The sequence below is a fragment of the Polypterus senegalus genome, chromosome 3 (assembly GCF_016835505.1).
Source record: "Polypterus senegalus isolate Bchr_013 chromosome 3, ASM1683550v1, whole genome shotgun sequence".
NCBI classification, from domain to species: Eukaryota; Metazoa; Chordata; class Cladistia; order Polypteriformes; family Polypteridae; genus Polypterus; species Polypterus senegalus.
In genome coordinates, this window is record NC_053156.1 from 44,894,925 (window position 1) to 44,913,191 (window position 18,267).

The following is an 18,267-nucleotide window of genomic DNA, read 5'->3' on the forward strand; positions in this document are numbered from 1 at the left end:
ATGTGAATGTATACTGTATGTAATGCGGTTCTTTAAGTGGATATACATAAGTACCATTATCCTATATGAAGAGCGAAGAATGTAGAGCATTTCTACATTTGAAATATTTCTCTTTTGGAGTTTGCAGCACAGCGATCAAAAAGTAGAAGGGGAGGCAAAATGGGGTCTCTTGTTTAATGTTTTAAGCACTGCAATTGAGAGTAAGGTTGAGAGAGCAATTGGTTGACAGTGTGTTTTGTCTATGTAGAGTAATATTTTACTCTGCTTTCCCCTTTTGTATTATTGATATGTAGCCTTTGTCAGAATGTCTCAAATCTCGCAGACTTACCACTATTTATAAGGTATTTTACCATATAACCTCCCCACCTTCCGTTCTATAAGTATAACCTCAGGCAGTTAGGTTTAGTAAAAGACAAGCAGGAGTTAAGTTACAATTTAAACAATGTATTATTGATAATAATTCATAAACTAGGAGGCTCTGCCCCCTGCTTGCTTCACTCGCCAATCCCTGTGTTTGGTTAATTGGATGTACAAGCTTTTTTTTCTTTGGAATTGTTTCAATTTCATTATTTGCACTTTTACTTTAAAGCTTCATTAAAAAACAATATTTTGAATTACCTTTTCTTCAAGATCTCATTGAATTTTGATTCCATTTTTGGAGACACATTGTGACAACGCAACGCATAACTGCCCGTGAGTGAATATTGTTTCTGTTTCTCTAATAAATAATCTGACTTTTTCTAATGTTTGTCCCTGAGATTTGTTAATTGTCATAGCAAAAGCTATTCTCACAGGAAACTGTAAACATTTTAATACGAATGGCATATCAAGATCTCCTTTGGTGTCTAATGTTATTTGCGGAATATATACATTACCTTTCTTTTTGCCTGTTAAAATTTGTATCGCTTCTCCATGATCATAAATATACACCCGACCAAATTGTGTTTTCTTTGAAATTAAACTTGTCGTTGCTTTAACTGTTGTGGCACCACAGATTCTCATAGCGTATGGTCCATTATTGTGTAAATCTATGTTTTGTGCATTGAATGATGAGAAGGCAAAAAGAGTTTGTTTTCTGCTCTTTGCCTTTTATTTCTAACCTCGCTTTGTCCTGATATTTTTTCAGTTACATGTGATCTTGATGATTAATTTCCTTTTTGTTTGCGCTAATGCGATCTTTACTATCTTTTTTTGGATACTGTTGCGACTGACGTAAGAAAATGTCACAAACGTTTTACTTGAACAATTGCCGACTTCGTAACCCCAAAAACAACTTTCTAGTTCCATCTCCAACCCCTCATCCCCAAGGTCTCTTCCCCCCCTTACTGCATCAATCAATACCCTGCCATCAGTCTTCTGTGCTATACTCCGCCCTCCCTCAATCGGACCTAACAGCCACTTAAAACAAAAAAGGCTTCAACCTGGCTGGGTCGCTACAATACTTTCGAATTTAACTGCTTTTTTTATATTCTTTACCTTTCTCTGTATGTGTATCGGGCCATCATTTGTTTGAGCCTTTCGAATTCCACTGCTTTCATAATCTCTTATCTGCCTTTTTTTCTCTCCAATGCTTTTGGGTCTCTTTTCACTGCACTGCTCTTTCTTCTTTTGCTTAGTCGTTGACATTTCATTTAGAACATATTGTCCTTATACGCATTATATGTGTTGAATGCACACGATCTGTGTGTGCTACGTGCCTTTACATGACTGAGTGTTTTGCTGGCTGTGCTCTTATTTGATATTGTTTGTGTCTCGTGGGTCTTTTAAGTGTCTTCCGAGAACTTCCAAGAAGATCACGTCTTGTCACCCTGCTTTTCCTTTCCAGGATTTTTTTTTTATAATCGAGAGATAATAACAATTTGCAAAGTACATTTGAATATTGGCAACCATATAACTTGATAAATGGTATTGTGTAGTTTCAGGCAGCACACAGAGTTGTTAGTTACTTAAAATGTCTCTAATTAAGGCATCATTTGTGGTCAGCATTTTTCAATACAGGCTGCATGCCTGTCTCAATATGGCTGCCAAGCTGTCCTCTTCATTGTGTTGTCCTTTTCAGTTCATGGTGTGAGATGGTCTTTCATCAGTATTATAAGAGAGAGAGGGTGAGGTAAAGCAAGCAAATTTATAGGTTTTCTGACCAATCCCTAGAGCCAATAGGGCGTCTAGGTACTTAAAGGCTTTTGATACAAGCTAGTTCCAAACAGCCATACTTCAGACCAATGGGGGGAACAGAATACCTTCACACCAGCCCACAAAACCATATGTTAAGCTTGGCAGTTAGGCAGCCTGGCTATCCTGTGGGCATTGACTGGGAGTCCTGCAGAGAAATATTAGCTAAACTTGAGGCACTTCTTCCAACCCTGTCGTAAAATTACAAAGAGACTCATTCCTAAAAGGGGGGAAAGGGTTCTCAAACCATCAAACCATTGATTATCTATAATGTAACACTAATATATATTGCTAATATATATTTATACACTATATGCTACACGGGTCCCTCTCCGACTTGGACATAGGCAGTGATGCTGTAAGAATTGTGTTTCTGGACTTCTCTAGCACCTTCAATACTATCCAACCTCTGCTCCTTAGGGACAAGCTGACAGAGATGGGAGTAGATTCATACCTGGTGGCATGGATTGTGTACTATCTTACAGACAGACCTCAGTATGTGCGTTTCGGGAGCCGCAGCTCTGACATTGTGGTCAGCAACAAAGGAGCGCCGCAGGGGACTGTACTTTCTCTGGTCCTTTTCGGCCTATATACATTGGACTTCCAATACAACTTGGAGTCCTGCCACATGCAAAAGTTTGCTGATGACACTGTTATTGTAGGCTGCATCAGGAGTGGGCAAGAGGAGGTGTATAGGAACCTAATCAAGGACTTTGTTAAATGGTCTATCTATCTATCTATCTATCTATCTATCTACAGTGGTGTGAAAAACTATTTGCCCCCTTTCCTGATTTCTTATTCTTTTGCATGTTTGTCACACAAAATGTTTCTGATCATCAAACACATTTAACCATTAGTCAAATATAATACAAGTAAACACAAAATGCAGTTTTTAAATGATGGTTTTATTATTTAGGGAGAAAAAAAATCCAAGCCTACATGGCCCTGTGTGAAAAAGTAATTGCCACCTTGTTAAAAAATAACCTAACTGTGGCATATCACACCTGAGTTCAATTTCTGTAGCCACCCCCAGGCCTGATTACTGCCACACCTGTTCTAATCAAGAAATCACTTAAATAGGAGCTGCCTGACACAGAGAAGTAGACCAAAAGCACCTCAAAAGCTAGACATCATGCCAAGATCCAAAGAAATTCAGGAACAAATGAGAAAAGAAGTAATTGAGATCTATCAGTCTGGTAAAGGTTATAAAGCCATTTCTAAAGCTTTGGGACTCCAGCGAACCACAGTGAGAGCCATTATCCACAAATGGCAAAAATGGAACAGTGGTGAACCTTCCCAGGAGTGGCCGGCCGACCAAAATTACCCCAAGAGCGCAGAGACGACTCATCCGAGAGGTCATAAAGACCCCAGGACAACGTCTAAAGAACTGCAGGCCTCACTTGCCTCAATTAAGGTCAGTGTTCACGACTCCACCATAAGAAAGAGACTGGGCAAAAACGGCCTGCATGGCAGATTTCCAAGACGCAAACCACTGTTAAGCAAAAAGAACATTAGGGCTCGTCTCAATTTTGCTAAGAAACATCTCAATGATTGCCAAGACTTTTGGGAAAATACCTTGTGGACTGATGAGACAAAAGTTGAACTTTTTGGAAGGCAAATGTCCCGTTACATCTGGCGTGAAAGGAACACAGCATTTCAGAAAAAGAACAACATACCAACAATAAAATATGGTGGTGGTAGTGTGATGGTCTGGGGTTGTTTTGCTGCTTCAGGACCTGGAAGGCTTGCTGTGATAGATGAAACCATGAATTCTACTGTCTACCAAAAAATCCTGAAGGAGAATGTCCGGCCATCTGTTCGTCAACTCAAGCTGAAGCGATCTTGGGTGCTGCAACAGGACAATGACCCAAAACACACCAGCAAATCCACGTCTGAGTGGCTGAAGAAAAACAAAATGAAGACTTTGGAGTGGCCTAGTCAAAGTCCTGACCTGAATCCAATTGAGATGCTATGGCATGACCTTAAAAAGGCGGTTCATGCTAGAAATCCCTCAAATAAAGCTGAATTACAACAATTCTGCAAAGATGAGTGGGCCAAAATTCCTCCAGAGCTGTAAAGACTCATTGCAAGTTATCGCAAACGCTTGATTGCAGTTATTGCTGCTAAGGGTGGCCCAACCAGTTATTAGGTTCAGGGGGCAATTACTTTTTCACACAGGGCCATGTAGGTTTGGATTTTTTTTCTCCCTAAATAATAAAAACCATCATTTAAAAACTGCATTTTGTGTTTACTTGTGTTATATTTGACTAATGGTTAAATGTGTTTGATGATCAGAAACATTTTGTGTGACAAACATGCAAAAGAATAAGAAATCAGGAAGGGGGCAAATAGTTTTTCACACCACTGTATCTATATAATATTACATTGCTTTGTCTGAGTTACAAATAAAGACATACAAAATATTTATCAGCTTGTATTAAAATTTCACATCACAACACAGTGCCATGACCGAAGGCTGGAAGTCAACAGAGCAGAATGGATAACCAAGATGAGAGCCAGTATTCATCTAGTCAACAGCAAAAAACCATCATAACCACTGAGCTTTGTAAAATGACTGGGTTTTTGCATCTTACTTGAGTTTTACTGATCTGTCTTTTCTTGTTTCACAATATGACCATGTCTCTTATTTCCTTCTACAGTCAAACAGCAGCCAGATACTGTACCAAGTTTGAACTAAGGATACTGACTCCATATGGCAGATGTGCTAACCACTGCACCACCCATCTACAGTATATGCATGTTTTTATGTACAGTTGCATGTTGTTCATATATGAAAGTTAGAATTTTGTTCATATTAAGCACTATCAGTCATCTTATTTATTGAATATTTTCTCATTTTTTGTAATTAAAAAACATGTGCACACACAACTGTACAGCATATTTTTGTCACTGGTTCCCATTAAAAGTCTAAAGGAGGTGCAGTCATAGCATTGCTACCTCACAGCCTGGAGACCAAGGGTAATGTGCCAGGTGCTCCCTGCGTTTAATCTGCCTGTTTTCTCTGGGAGCTCTGATTTCCTCCCACTGTCCAAAGACATCTAGATTCGGTGAAATAGCAATGCCATATTTGCCCTAGTGTGTTTGTGTTTACCCTGCAATGGACTGGTACCCTGTCTAGATATTGTTCCTGCCTTGTGCCTGTTGCTTGCTGGGCTTGGCTACAGCTGCCCTGTAACCCTGCTCTCAATACGTGAGTTTGGAAGATGAATTGACGGTTTCCATTAGGCAGCTTGTAATTATGAAATTAACATAAACTTTAGTGAACTAAACATAGCTTTAGTAGTAGTGTGCCATACTGTGTATTGCTTAGCTGCCGTCTGACTGTTATGGTAACAGAAGGCCTTACATCATCAATTGAGACTTCTTAGTCAGATTTATAAATCATGTGATGACAATTCCAGAGCTATCATTTAATGCTTAGTCAAACACAAATAGTTTACCTACCTTTACAAACTAAGATAAGTCAGATGAGCACTGACAGATAGTGGCTGAACACAAAGACCTTTAAACTATAAATTACAATTTACACATTCCCCACTACTGATACTTTCTTGGCAGTTGAGCCCCACTTTGAAATCAGGCTGAAAACTAACAAGTCAAGTTACTGTATAACACCAAATAAGTCAAAAAACACAGATAATACTATTTGTCAGCTGTTTAGCTAAAGAAATACTGCGAGTTTTCTCCTAAAGCAAACAAGATTAAAAGAACTTGTAAATCTGAATAACACACATACAGAATACAATGAACACACATAAACAGGCACAAAGAGCCATCTGGCTCATAGAGATGCAAGCCAGTGTCAGAGAAAGCATGCTAATACCGCATTATTTTAATAGTTCCAGTCAAACAAAGTGAGAGTTAACTGGGAGACTGGTCATTTGCATTAAAATTATATGTTCTTACAGTTATGGATTTCATTTTGGAAGCTAAGTTTAAAAATATATTTACAAATGCTTCCTGTAATTGAATCTAACAGTTTTTTTTTATTATTTTTGCCTGCTTAACCCTGAATGTAAATGTAATAATGCATGCTATTAATGTGAAAAATGCTAAAGTGACAAAATATTTGTGTTTTAATTCCTGCCACACGTTAAGCTTAAAAATGTGGACAGGCCTCCAAAAATAAAACAAACTGAAAAGGCCTGACCTGTCTTTAGAGTTTGCCAGATAGGCCTCACTCTAGACAGCCTATCCTAAACTGTAATGGCAGACTTCCGGCCTACAAAGACCCAGAAACGGGGAAAAGACTGTTACAGTTCCAAAAAAATTTAAACATGTAACAAAAAAGAGGAGAGGCAAAACTATAAAACCATAAGAGTAATAAAAGAAAAGCTTCTTTATATTTAAAGAATTATGTATTATAAAGGAAGAACAAAAGGAAAGGCTAAATAGGCTTTATTTAAAAGGCAAAAACCTAAAATAAATAAATCCATACCATAAGACCATAAATAATAAACAATACCTTAAGTGAAATTAAATCAGTATAAAGAGTAAATTAACAAAACATCCATGAGACGGGGAAACAACCATGGCTGAAACATGCATTTAAAAGTATTCCACTAAAATTTTAAGTAAACTGTGATAATAAATTATGTTTTTTTATTATTAGCTGACATTTCTCCTGTTTATCTGGAAAAGGAATCCAGCCTGTCTAGCCAATGCTGTCTGCACAGTTACTCAATTGCATGCTCCAGAATTGCTGCAGTTTTGGATTGCATATCTTAGAAGTGTTTCATGGTGAATATGAAAGCAAGAGTGTATATTCATAGCTCTTAGCTATTATAATTATCACTATTGGTTTTTAACTACAGTTGTGCAAAGTAGGATTTCCTCATTTGTCTGATCATTTCTTATTTGTGGATGTATTCTTACCTGTGTGTTTTTTATTGTACTGTACTTTTCCTTTGTTTCTGTTTTTCTGGGTTCCAGCTTCTATATATCACACTCGCAGTAATGGGCAAGGAACTGTTTTGAAGTCCAATGCAATACACTTCCAAATATTGCCATTACATAACAGTCCAAAAAATGTAAATACTAGAGGTTTGTCAGCTGGATGTACACAAATAAAGAAACACAAACTCTGTCTAAACTAAAAAACTCAATAAATATTTACTCTTTGCCAGTCTATATAGATAAGGGAAACCCCAGGCTACACTGTGATGTCCCTTATGACAGACGAATGACAAATATAAAAGAAAAAAAAATCAATGATGTAGTAGTATATCTGGCTATAGGAAGAACAGTGATATGCTAGCAAGTCAGAATTAATCAATATGGGCTGAATAACACTTACCATATATTTCATGTATCATGAGACACTATAAAATAAATAAAACTGGATCCTTAAAAATGATTTAACATTTACAAATAGAATATTATGTGCTAATTACAAATTAATATACAGGCTTTTGGAAATACCAAAAATGCTGTAGCAAATAAATGCAAAAAAAGATGAAAACAGAATGCTGATTCTGAAATCTTTGATCAGGAAATGTCAGATGAAATCTTGATTTTGTCATCAATATAAAATAGAGTTCATAAATACAGGTATTACCAAGATTTTGTCAGGCATTTTTGTTTTTCATTATTTTTTATTAAAACACATTTCAATCTTTTCTTCTACTGCAGTGATTATTTGTATTAACACATATTTTGCAGAATAACAATATGGCTATAATTTATTTCTTTATAGTATGGTATAGTCACCATAAGACAAAGTCAAATGGTCATTTTCACAAACTATCAAGATGTGCTGAGTTTCATTAACTGGAATAGAAGCTTTAACAAGTAAACAAGGAAAGTTTTCCGAAATAAAATAATTGCTATTTTGCAAGGTGAGTCCATGTTATTCTTAGATTTGAACATTTAACTTACTGTAACTCATGTTTATGTACATTTCTGAAAGCTTCCATGACAAGATTGCATCCTATTCTAGCAGCACTGGGCAGTAGGCAATTATGGATGCAGGACACAGCTGAATGCACATCCACTCACACTCATACTGAGATAATCTAATGTTTCTAGTCCCTTTAATGAACATACAGTTAGGTCCATAAATAATCGAACAGAGACAGCTTTTTTCAAATTTTGGTTCTGTACATTACCACAATGAATTTTAAATAAAACAACTCAGATGCAGTTGAAGTGCAGACTTTCAGCTTTAATTCAGTGAGGTGAACAAAACGACTGCATAAAAATGTGAGGCAACTAAAGCATTTTTTTAAACGATCCCTTCATTTCAGGGGCTCAAAAGTAATTGGACAATTGACTCAAAGGCTATTTCATGGGCAGGTGTGGGCAAGTCTGTAGTTATGCCATTATCAATTAAGCAGATAAAAGGCCTGGAGTTGATTTGAGGTGTGGTGCTTGCATGTGGAAGATTTTGCTGTGAACACACAACATGCGGTCAAAGGAGCTCTCCATGCAGGTGAAAGAAGTCATCCTTAATCTGCGAAAACAGAAAAAACCCATCTGAGAAATTGCTCCAATATTACGAGTGGCAAAATCTACAGTTTGGAACATCCTGAGAAAGAAAGTAAGCACTGGTGAACTCAGCAATGCAAAAAGACCTGGACGTCCACGGAAGACAACAGTGGTGGATGATCGCAGAATCATTTCCATGGTGAAAAGAAATCCCTTCACAACAGCCAACCAAGTGAACAACACTCTCCAGGGGGTAGGCATATCGATATCCAAGTCTACCATAAAGAGAAGACTGCATGAAAGTAAATACAGAGGGTGCACTGCAAGGTGCAAGCCACTCATAAACCTCAAGAATAGAAAGGCTAGATTAGACTTTGCTAAAAAACATCTAAAAAAGCCAGCACAGTTCTGGAAAAACATTCTTTGGACAGATGAAACCAATATCAACCTCTACCAGAATGATGGCAAGAAAAAAGTATGGAGAAGGCGTGGAACAGCTCATTATCCAAAGCATACCACATCATCTGTAAAAAACGGTGGAGGCAGAGTGATGGCTTGGGCGTGCATGGCTGCCAGTTTAATGATGATGTGACACAGGAAGAAGCAGCCGAATGAATTCTGAGGTGTTCAGAGACATACTGTCTGCTCAAATCCAGCTAAATGCAGTCAAATTGATTGGGCGGCGTTTCATGATACAGATGGACAATGACCCAAAACATACAGCCAAAGCAACCCAGGAGTTTATTAAAGCAAAGAAGTGGAAAATTCTTGAATGGCCATGTCAGTCAACTGATCTTAGCCCAATTGAGCATGCATTTCACTTGTTGAAGACTAAACTTCAGACAGGAAGGCCCACAAACAAACAGCAACTGAAAGCCGCTGCAGTAAAGGCTTTTCAGGACATTAAAAAGGAGGAAACCCAACATCTTGTGATGTCCATGAGTTCAAGACTTCAGGCTGTCATTGCCAGCAAAGGGTTTTCAACCAAGTATTAGAAATTAACATTTTATTTCCAGTTATTTAATTTGTCCAATTACTTTTGAGCCCCTGAAATAAAGGGATTGTGTTAAAAAAATGCTTTAGTTGTCTCACATTTTTATACAATCGTTTTGCTCACCCCACTGAATTAAAGCTGAAAGTCTGCACTTCAGCTGCATCTGAGTTGTTTCTTTTAAAATTCATTGTGGTAATGCACAGAACCAAAATTAGAAATAAGTTGTCTCTGTCCAAATATTTATGGACTTAACTGTATTTTTGGAATGCCTAAAGACATCAGAGTTCCTAGTGTTAACAAGCACAGACATAGTAAAAACATCCAAAGTTCACACAGGGTATAAAATCAAATAAAGATTCTTAGAGCTGTGAAGTAGCAACACAATAGTTCCCCCAGCATGTCATCTATTATAACTACACTAAAACAATAAGGCATACTGTAATTCTCAGATTTGTACATTGAACTACATCTAAAATCTCTTTTTTAATTAGCTTTATAAAAAGAGTTGAAGATTTTTAATTATGTATGGGGCCTTAGCATAATAAAAAGTTTAACTACATTTTATTTGTTGTTGTTTAATTGAGATTTTTTAATAATATTGTAGAATAACTGAAAATGAAGCAAATTTTCACAGATTGAAAGATGAATATAACTGTCTTTGTTTATAATTTTGTGAAAGCTTTATTGGCACCTTCTTTATACTGTGCAAGAGTTGCAAATACAAGTTTTGCTTATGTTGCGCTGCTGTGATCTAGCCTGAGACAGTAATCAGTATTGTGTATTAAGCTGCCATGCTCTTTGTATTAAAACTCTTTACTCCAAAGTATTCCCTTTGGTCAGGTTCCAAGCCAGCTAAACATGGTTGCTGGATTTTGACAGAGATGTAGTGTTTCTTTTTACTCTTTTCTGGGTAAAGGGATCTCTAAGTAAGAAAAATGTCTTGGGACAGAATTGGTAGTTGTTTTAATAGATTCCCACTGGAAAACAGGAATTATGCTTTTTTTCTTTTCTGGAATCATTTCTAAATGTTCTTTTAAGACTAATACGTTTATTTAACCCTGGTTAATATGACTTGAAAGTCATACTTCTTGTTGAAATCATCTTTTAGAGACCAACATTAGTGGACTGAGAAATGCTGATGTTTAAAAACCATATACTGTAGTCTAATTCACTATTTATTAATATGTACATCTGCAATCATATCATTTTCACACCTAATTGTGCCTCAAAAATATCACAGTGTGTCTATCCAACAACTTAAGTAGGGAATTTTCCTTACTTTCCATATTTTTTTCAGGCTTATGTGGCTCATTTTGCAAAATAATTCTAAATCTTCAAATTACTTTCAATCACATTCTAGTGGATTAATGTTAACCTAAAGAAGCCTATATAATTTGTGCTTCATGTGAATGTCAGACATGAATATTCAAAATACTTGATTGACTGTTGATGTTTGAGGTAGAGATAAAATTGGTCAAGTTAGAAACTCTGAACAATGGACCTTTTAATTATTAGAGATTAGTAAAGACTAATAAATGAAATGAATTGTGGAGGTTTATATGGAAACATTTATTCCAGAGAAATAGTTCTTTAATGTAAATATAAGATTAAAAGAAAGTTTGTTTGTTGAAATGTAGATAAGATTTAGTCAAAAGGACTGAAGATCAGTAATGCTTGCTCTTAGACATAAGACCAGTTATACAGACTTAAGAGAAACTCATGGACAAGAGTCAAAATCTGAAAAGTCTAAATAACTTAGCTGATCCAGATCATACTGTAACACTACCAAGTACCATCAGAAGTAGTTACACTCATGATGTCACTCATGAATTCACTGAAAATTAGGTCCACTGTGGGTAACTTTACCACTAAATGGCAGAGGCTTCAGAAGGGCTTTATAGCAGGAGGCACAGTATCAGTGGTCCTATGTCTAGCTGCCATGGATTTATTATTGAAGGCAGGAGGGGGCCTAAAGCAGATGATGGTTCAAGACATCCTGCCTGCAGAGCCTTCATGGACCATGTGACGGTGTTGACTTCAATTGTCCAAGGAACACAGTGGATACTAAGCACACTGGAAAAAATGGTTGCATGGTCATGGATACAATTCAACCCAGCAAAATATAGGAGTGTAAGTATTATGAAAGGGAAACTGTCAAAGAGTAGCTTCAGAATTCAAGGAGCGGAGATTCTAATAATTCAAGTACAAGGGATATGATGTTTAGGAAAGAATGATGATAGCACCTTGAAGGATCTTACAAATAAAAAGTGGCTCATGGCAAATGATGGCAACCAAATGTAATGGATGTTTAAGGTGTGGTGTGTTCAGTATTGAATCATACCTAAGCATCAATGGCCATTTCTGTTATACGACGTCCCCATGACTCAGGTGGAAGTAATGGAAAGACTGTGCAGCAAATTTGCGTGGAAATGGTAGGGTGTCCCCACCAACTTTCAACTCTGTCAACATGTACAGTAAGACTTCTGAGCTCTGCTTACCTGTCTCACCTGTGGTGGAAGAATTCAAAGCCACCAAGGCAAGAGGTGTCACCACAGTGCTTCGTCAGAGGATGAGAAAGTCATGCATGCCAACAAGACGATCAAGTGTAACAGGAAGCGGAAGCCTCAGGAAGCAGTGAGGGAAGCTGAAATATACTGGAAGCATCAGGAGCTTGTTGAGTGTGGTTTGTGAAGGATGGCTAGGACTTTGTAATTATAACACTAAGAAATGGAGCATAGCCAGTGCAAAAGGCTTGAGAGAACTGGTGGAGGGTCAGAGAGGCAGCAGAAGAAGACAGACGCATAAGAGCAGTTCAGCTTGCATGCCAAGGCCAGTGGATGCAGTGGGAACAGACACTCAAGCAGTTGTTATCCTGGAAGAAACTATGGGGCACCAACCAGGGCAAGCTGGCCTTCCTTCTTCGTGCCGTGACTGACCCCTTGCCAACCCAAAGCAACCTAAATATCTGGGGTAAAGAAGAAGACACATCCTTAAAGCAGTGTGGACCAACTCTTTGTACCCTGAATCATGTTTTGACTGATGCCCCAAAGCACTGGGAGAAGCCCGATACAGGTGGAGGCATGACAGAGTTCATAAAGAGATCGTAGAGTGAATTAATATTCAGCAGGTCAAAGCCAACAAACAACAGGCAGAGCGACCTGAGATTATCCATTTTCAAAGGTAAGGGCATAAGGTTCCAAAGGTAAGGACAGCTGCCAACAACCCACCCATCATCTTTCGTCAAGCTTCAGACTAGGAAATGCAGGTCAACTTGAAGAAGAAGCTTATTTTTCCAAAAGTGGTGGCAGTAACCTCATTCTGTCCAGACATGGTTCTTCTCTGTCCAGGAGTACAAAAACTATAGTGGTTGTCAAACTAACAGTACCCTGGGAGAACAAGGTAGCCATCTCTCACCAATTCAAGAAAGTCAAGTACCAGGATATGATTGGTGAAGCTCCAGTCAAAGGTTAGCATGCAATCTTATTCCCCATCGAAGTTGGCTGCCATGGCTTCCTGGCAATATCAGTGCGCTATTTATTACAGTAGATTGGTTTGGAACCTAAATCCCAGAAGAAAGCCACAGGGGAGATAGCCATGGCAGATGAGACCAGCTCAATATGGTTGTAGTTGACAAGAGCTTGCAGTTGGAACCTGTTTGCAAGTTAGGGCTAACTCGGCCATCTTTGCCACACTCAGGCGAAGCGTGCAATTTAAGAGGCGAAACACTTCTGACCTTGAGGTACCTGCTGAAAACGCACAGGATTTACAACAATGCGTATGTTCTAATTAGCCCTCAGGGAATACTATCAATAAGATGAACGCATGGTTCAAGAATTCAAGTAGTTCCTGCAATTTCTGTTTGTAGCAAAGCATTATCGATTTTTAGTTCACCTGACAATCTTCTTCCAAGTGACTTACTGTATACGACTAAGTCTTTTTGAGATGACCTGGCTATTTTTAGCTCAGTTGTTGCTCTTTGTTTGACACTGTATTGGCATAATGCATTCAATACTCCTTAAATTTTTGACCCAACATAACTATGAGTGTATATATGGAGAGTATACTTGAAGAAGGCTCAGTTCATTATTATGTCAGGCTTTTATTTGTTAAAGTATTGCTTTTGAAAAAATGAATGAACATAAATTCAATATTTTTCAAAACATATGTGAAAAACAGGAAAATATTTACAGGGCACACTTATACCTGAGTGCATATATGAAGACATTTTCACTATCTATCTATCTATCTATCTATCTATGGCTCTCATCTCAGTAGCTGAGCTGTCTGGCACAATATTATTTGAAATTACTTAATGAATTTGTTAAGATATGCAGTACACAAGATTTGAAACAGGGTGTACAGGACTCACAATATCACAAAAAAAACAGACCCCAATTGCTGCCCCATGCAGTCAAACACAGGGCCAAAATAGTGCTCTGGCTTTAATAGTTCAAAAAAATATTTAATACACAAACATGCCTTTTAATGGAAAATATATACTGTAAAACCACTGCCTTGAAAGACAAAGCAAAACAATGTTCCTCAAATAAAAATAATTTATTAAGATAATTAGAAAATGATAGAAAACATAAGAAGAATGTAAAAACGGGTATACCTAAAAAGTCAAGCAACTCCAAATCATAATTCAATAATCAAAAAACAGAAAATCCTAGAATTACTTACAGCAAGCTGTGAACTCCACATCAATCAATGAACTTCTGATGGGACCTGCTCATCTTTAATATACAGATTGAGGACAATCCCTAAGTCCCGTAATGGTAGTCTCACTTTTTAAGGTTCCTCCTGCAAAAAACAAAGAACATAAGAAAAGAGTGCAAATGCACAATATATGAATACCATATTATATATATAAAAAAAACAATAAAATGGCAAATAATAATTCAGAAACAATAAAAGGAAAATATACTTAAGCCTGTAAATAAAATACTGTATGTCAGAAACATAATATATTTTGTTTTTTCAGGTCTGGTAGCACTGGATCACAACTTGCCACTCTTGTTGAAAACTGATTTTTAAAATGAAACCTACCATCTACCACTTGTACTTATTTCTGACTAATGTGTTGAAATATACAGCTGCAGCATTTGCAAAACCCATAATATATAATTGTTGAATGTAATACTCCATTATTTTCTTCCAGTTGGACATTGATAGACCTTTATTAAGGAAATTACATTTAGATACCATCATTCTTTAAGATTTATAGACCAGATCACTGTGATAAGTCTTGAAAATGTGTTAGTTGCAACATCAAAAGCTAACTGTTAGCATATCTTAAATTATTTGCTGTAAGTCAATTATAGCTTTCTTATAGGAGACACATTTAAATATTACTGATCAACCTAGGTTGAGGAAAGAATGGACTGAATATTTTTTTTCCTATCATGATAGTAAAACTCAAAGTAGGAATATTTATTGATAAAGCAAAACCTTTGGTTGTTTTTGAGCTAATTTCTAACTCAAAAGGCCTTATATAGTAGTAAGAAAACTGAATGAATGTATATGAGTTCTAGCTAAGATATATACAGGTGAGCAAAGTGCTAAGGAGTTTATAACTAATGTTCTCTCTCTCTTTAATTCTCAATGTGTGCAATCATAATCTTATAATGGTTGGAAATTTTAACTGTAAATGACACTGGTTTATACTGATTATCTTAAACCACAAACACATTATTTACTGTAAAACAGCCTCAGCAATTTTAACTTTTTAAATAAATCATAATCTGTCAGAGGCATGAAAGTTTCTGAATTCATATTTATGTCAATGTTATTTTTTATGTTTGGAGCATCCTAATGTCTTTCTTAAGTTATTGATAATAACTTTCTACTGTAATCTCCCTTGAGTGTCAATGTGGGGTCTGTACAGTAGATTGAATGAAACCTCTGTCTTTTTCCCCTTAACATTTGTAGGAAATAGTGGGCCACTAAGACTTTTTGCCACACAATGGTTGAATTGCTAATTCAATCGAAGAGCTCCATGTTACAGTAACATTCAGCTGACAAGCGATTTGGTTTGGACCTTTAAAGTTTCAAATGACAGAACAAAGAACAGCATACTTAGCTAACTGCAGTAATTTCTTGCCTAAAAGTGTACTAAATGTATAGACACCCTTATGCAGAATATACCTTTACCTTTGGGGAAGTTACCTATTCATATCTACGTCTTACCCCAGAATGGTACATTCTTCTCTTATCAGATTGAACAATTGGGATTTCAGTATGACTACATATAGAAGCACATTTAGTGTTTGCATTACCCTCTTATTTACTGAAAATTAAATATTTCTGTAGATATCTACCAAGACTCATTTAAAAAATGTCTAAATTGACAGTTTATTTCCCTCGTCATACAAAACTTACAAACCAGAGGACCAAGAGAACTAATTAGTCACATCTCTGAAATGAATGGTTAATACACAAGATAACTGTTGACTCTACAAAGACTAGTGTTGGACACAGATTTGCAAACAGAAAACAAATTTAACAATCACATTTATTTTATTTAAATCACACGAGTTTTCTTATGAGCATGAACCAAAACCCTGCAGTTTTCCAAGGGTATCCAAATAAGGGATGATTTACTACCAATATGTACAAGGCTGTCATTAATTAAAACATTGAATTTTTCTGTGCCAAACTTTGTAGTCTTAAATACAGAAAGAAGATTCACAGCATTCAGTCTTTGCGTAAAATAGGAAAGTCTTTGATCTTCTATAAAACCTATGATTGGTCCATATGGAATTCTGTCATTAAGTTGTTTAGAGTGAAATGTTACAACTATTTCAGTCTTAATAGTTCATATCCTTTTAACCTGGAAGAATTCTAGTAGTTTGCTACTGCTTTTTCTATAGCGTATTTATGGTAGAAAATCAGAATATTGTATACTAGCTGTGCTAACCATCTAAGACGGATTGAAATATAAATAATCAATATAGAGTTTAGTGTTAATGTTTGTAGTACTCCAGCTTTTGGAATGTATTTTGCAATGCATGTAGTAATAAAATACATTGCATTTTTAATTCCAACAGATGACACATCACAAATATTTGTAACATGCATTATTACAAATGTTTATAATGTTCCATCTGTTGGAACAGAAATTACAATGCATTTGTTTACTAGAAATGTTTGTGATTCACCATCTGTTGGAATGTCAAAGACATAGCAACCAGACAGACACAGACACACAGTCTTTTTAGTAAGGTGGATAAGATGATTTCAGATGATTCTGACAAAGTCAATAAAGTTTGTTGACTATTTTTAAAACAACAAATAATGTATACATTTCAGTTAACAGTGTAAGCATTTCAGTTTATAGAGTATGAGACAAAATATCACAATATAATACTTGTGTTTCTGTACATAGTGTATGTATTTTACTATACAGTGTGTTTTTTTAATACGCATTGTGTTTTATTATTTGGTGTATATACTGTAAAGTCACTTTAGATGGTAGTAGTTTTGGTACCCTTGGCAAACGTATAAATATTGCACCTTTATGTGGGAGTCATGATGGTGTTTTCCCACTTGTTCTAGACCCGAGGGGTAGTGGGGTCCATGCATGCAGTTTAGTGTATAATAAACTGAATCTGGGTGTGATGTGTGTGCATAGGATTTGCCTATGTTGCCAAATGGGTTTACTTGCACTCGTTACAGTGTCCATCTCCTGTCTCTTCTCTGCTGTTAGCATAGTTGGTTGTGGCTTATTGCTTTAGGCATGAAGAATTCAACTTCTCCTCCCTAGTAGCTGGACTAAAGGAGTGTAGTACACCTTGAGTGTGTAACAACATCTTCCTTCAGCTTCAGAGGTCATGCCATGAATTATCTTGGCTCTTCTCTTTTTCCTTGTCACATATTCACTCAGCTCTTCACATTTTTGGTGAGTGGCCCTGTTGTGCTGGCAGTGGTCAACTGGCAGCTAAACTTGCCTGTGATGAGTGGAAAAAAGATGGATTTCCTTAAACAGCCCACTCATGGCAGCATTATTATTGACAAATATTGACAAATAAAAAACAGAGTTCAGCTAATTTTTTTTCTGTAACATGACCAATTTTCATGCAAATTAGTTAAAGAATTTTTGAGATTTTGGGGTATTTCATTTTTCTGTTGTGGAGGGGGTTAACTCCCAAATATTGAAATTTTGAAATGTCCTTTCTAAGTGAATATCTACTGCTCTATATGTACAATACTGCTAGATTTCAGCTTTTTTTAACTAAATGGGAAATATTATTTTTGTTGATGAGTGAGTGAGTCATTCAGGCAGTCAATATTGCATTATGTATATGTAGATTGATGCCTAGCTGTACATAACTCTATTTTATGTATTTTCTTTTTAATACTTTTAGCACTGAAATAGCTTTTTTCAGTTATTTGTATTTCTTTTAACCTGCCATCAGTCAATTTCAGTATTTGTTTTATTTTACTTTTCCTATTAGATTTCTCTTTTGTGTACATCCATCTGTCTATTAAACCATTAATACAATTAATGGGTCACATGGAGGCAGAACCAGATCATTTTTGTATGTATTTATTAATAATGTTGTATTGTAAACTATTTTATTTGTTAAACATTATCTTTTTCAAACTAAACTGTCTTCAACTGACTTGACCATATACTGTATGTTTGAAAATTA

At 36.3% G+C, this 18,267-nt stretch overlaps 1 protein-coding gene and 1 long non-coding RNA gene across 6 annotated transcripts in view; one reads left to right on the top strand and one right to left on the bottom strand.

Moving 5' to 3' along the window:
- slc12a9 (solute carrier family 12 member 9) overlaps positions 1 to 18,267 on the top strand; it is a 253,109-nt gene that overhangs the window by 42,139 nt on the left and 192,703 nt on the right. The gene's annotated exons all lie outside the window — the stretch shown is intronic.
- LOC120525092 overlaps positions 1 to 18,267 on the bottom strand; it is a 55,401-nt gene that overhangs the window by 3,173 nt on the left and 33,961 nt on the right. For all 5 annotated transcript variants that reach the window (XR_005632890.1, XR_005632889.1, XR_005632891.1 and 2 more), the window contains one exon: positions 14,297 to 14,416. This is a non-coding gene — a long non-coding RNA (uncharacterized LOC120525092). The remainder of the gene's footprint in view (positions 1 to 14,296; positions 14,417 to 18,267) is intronic.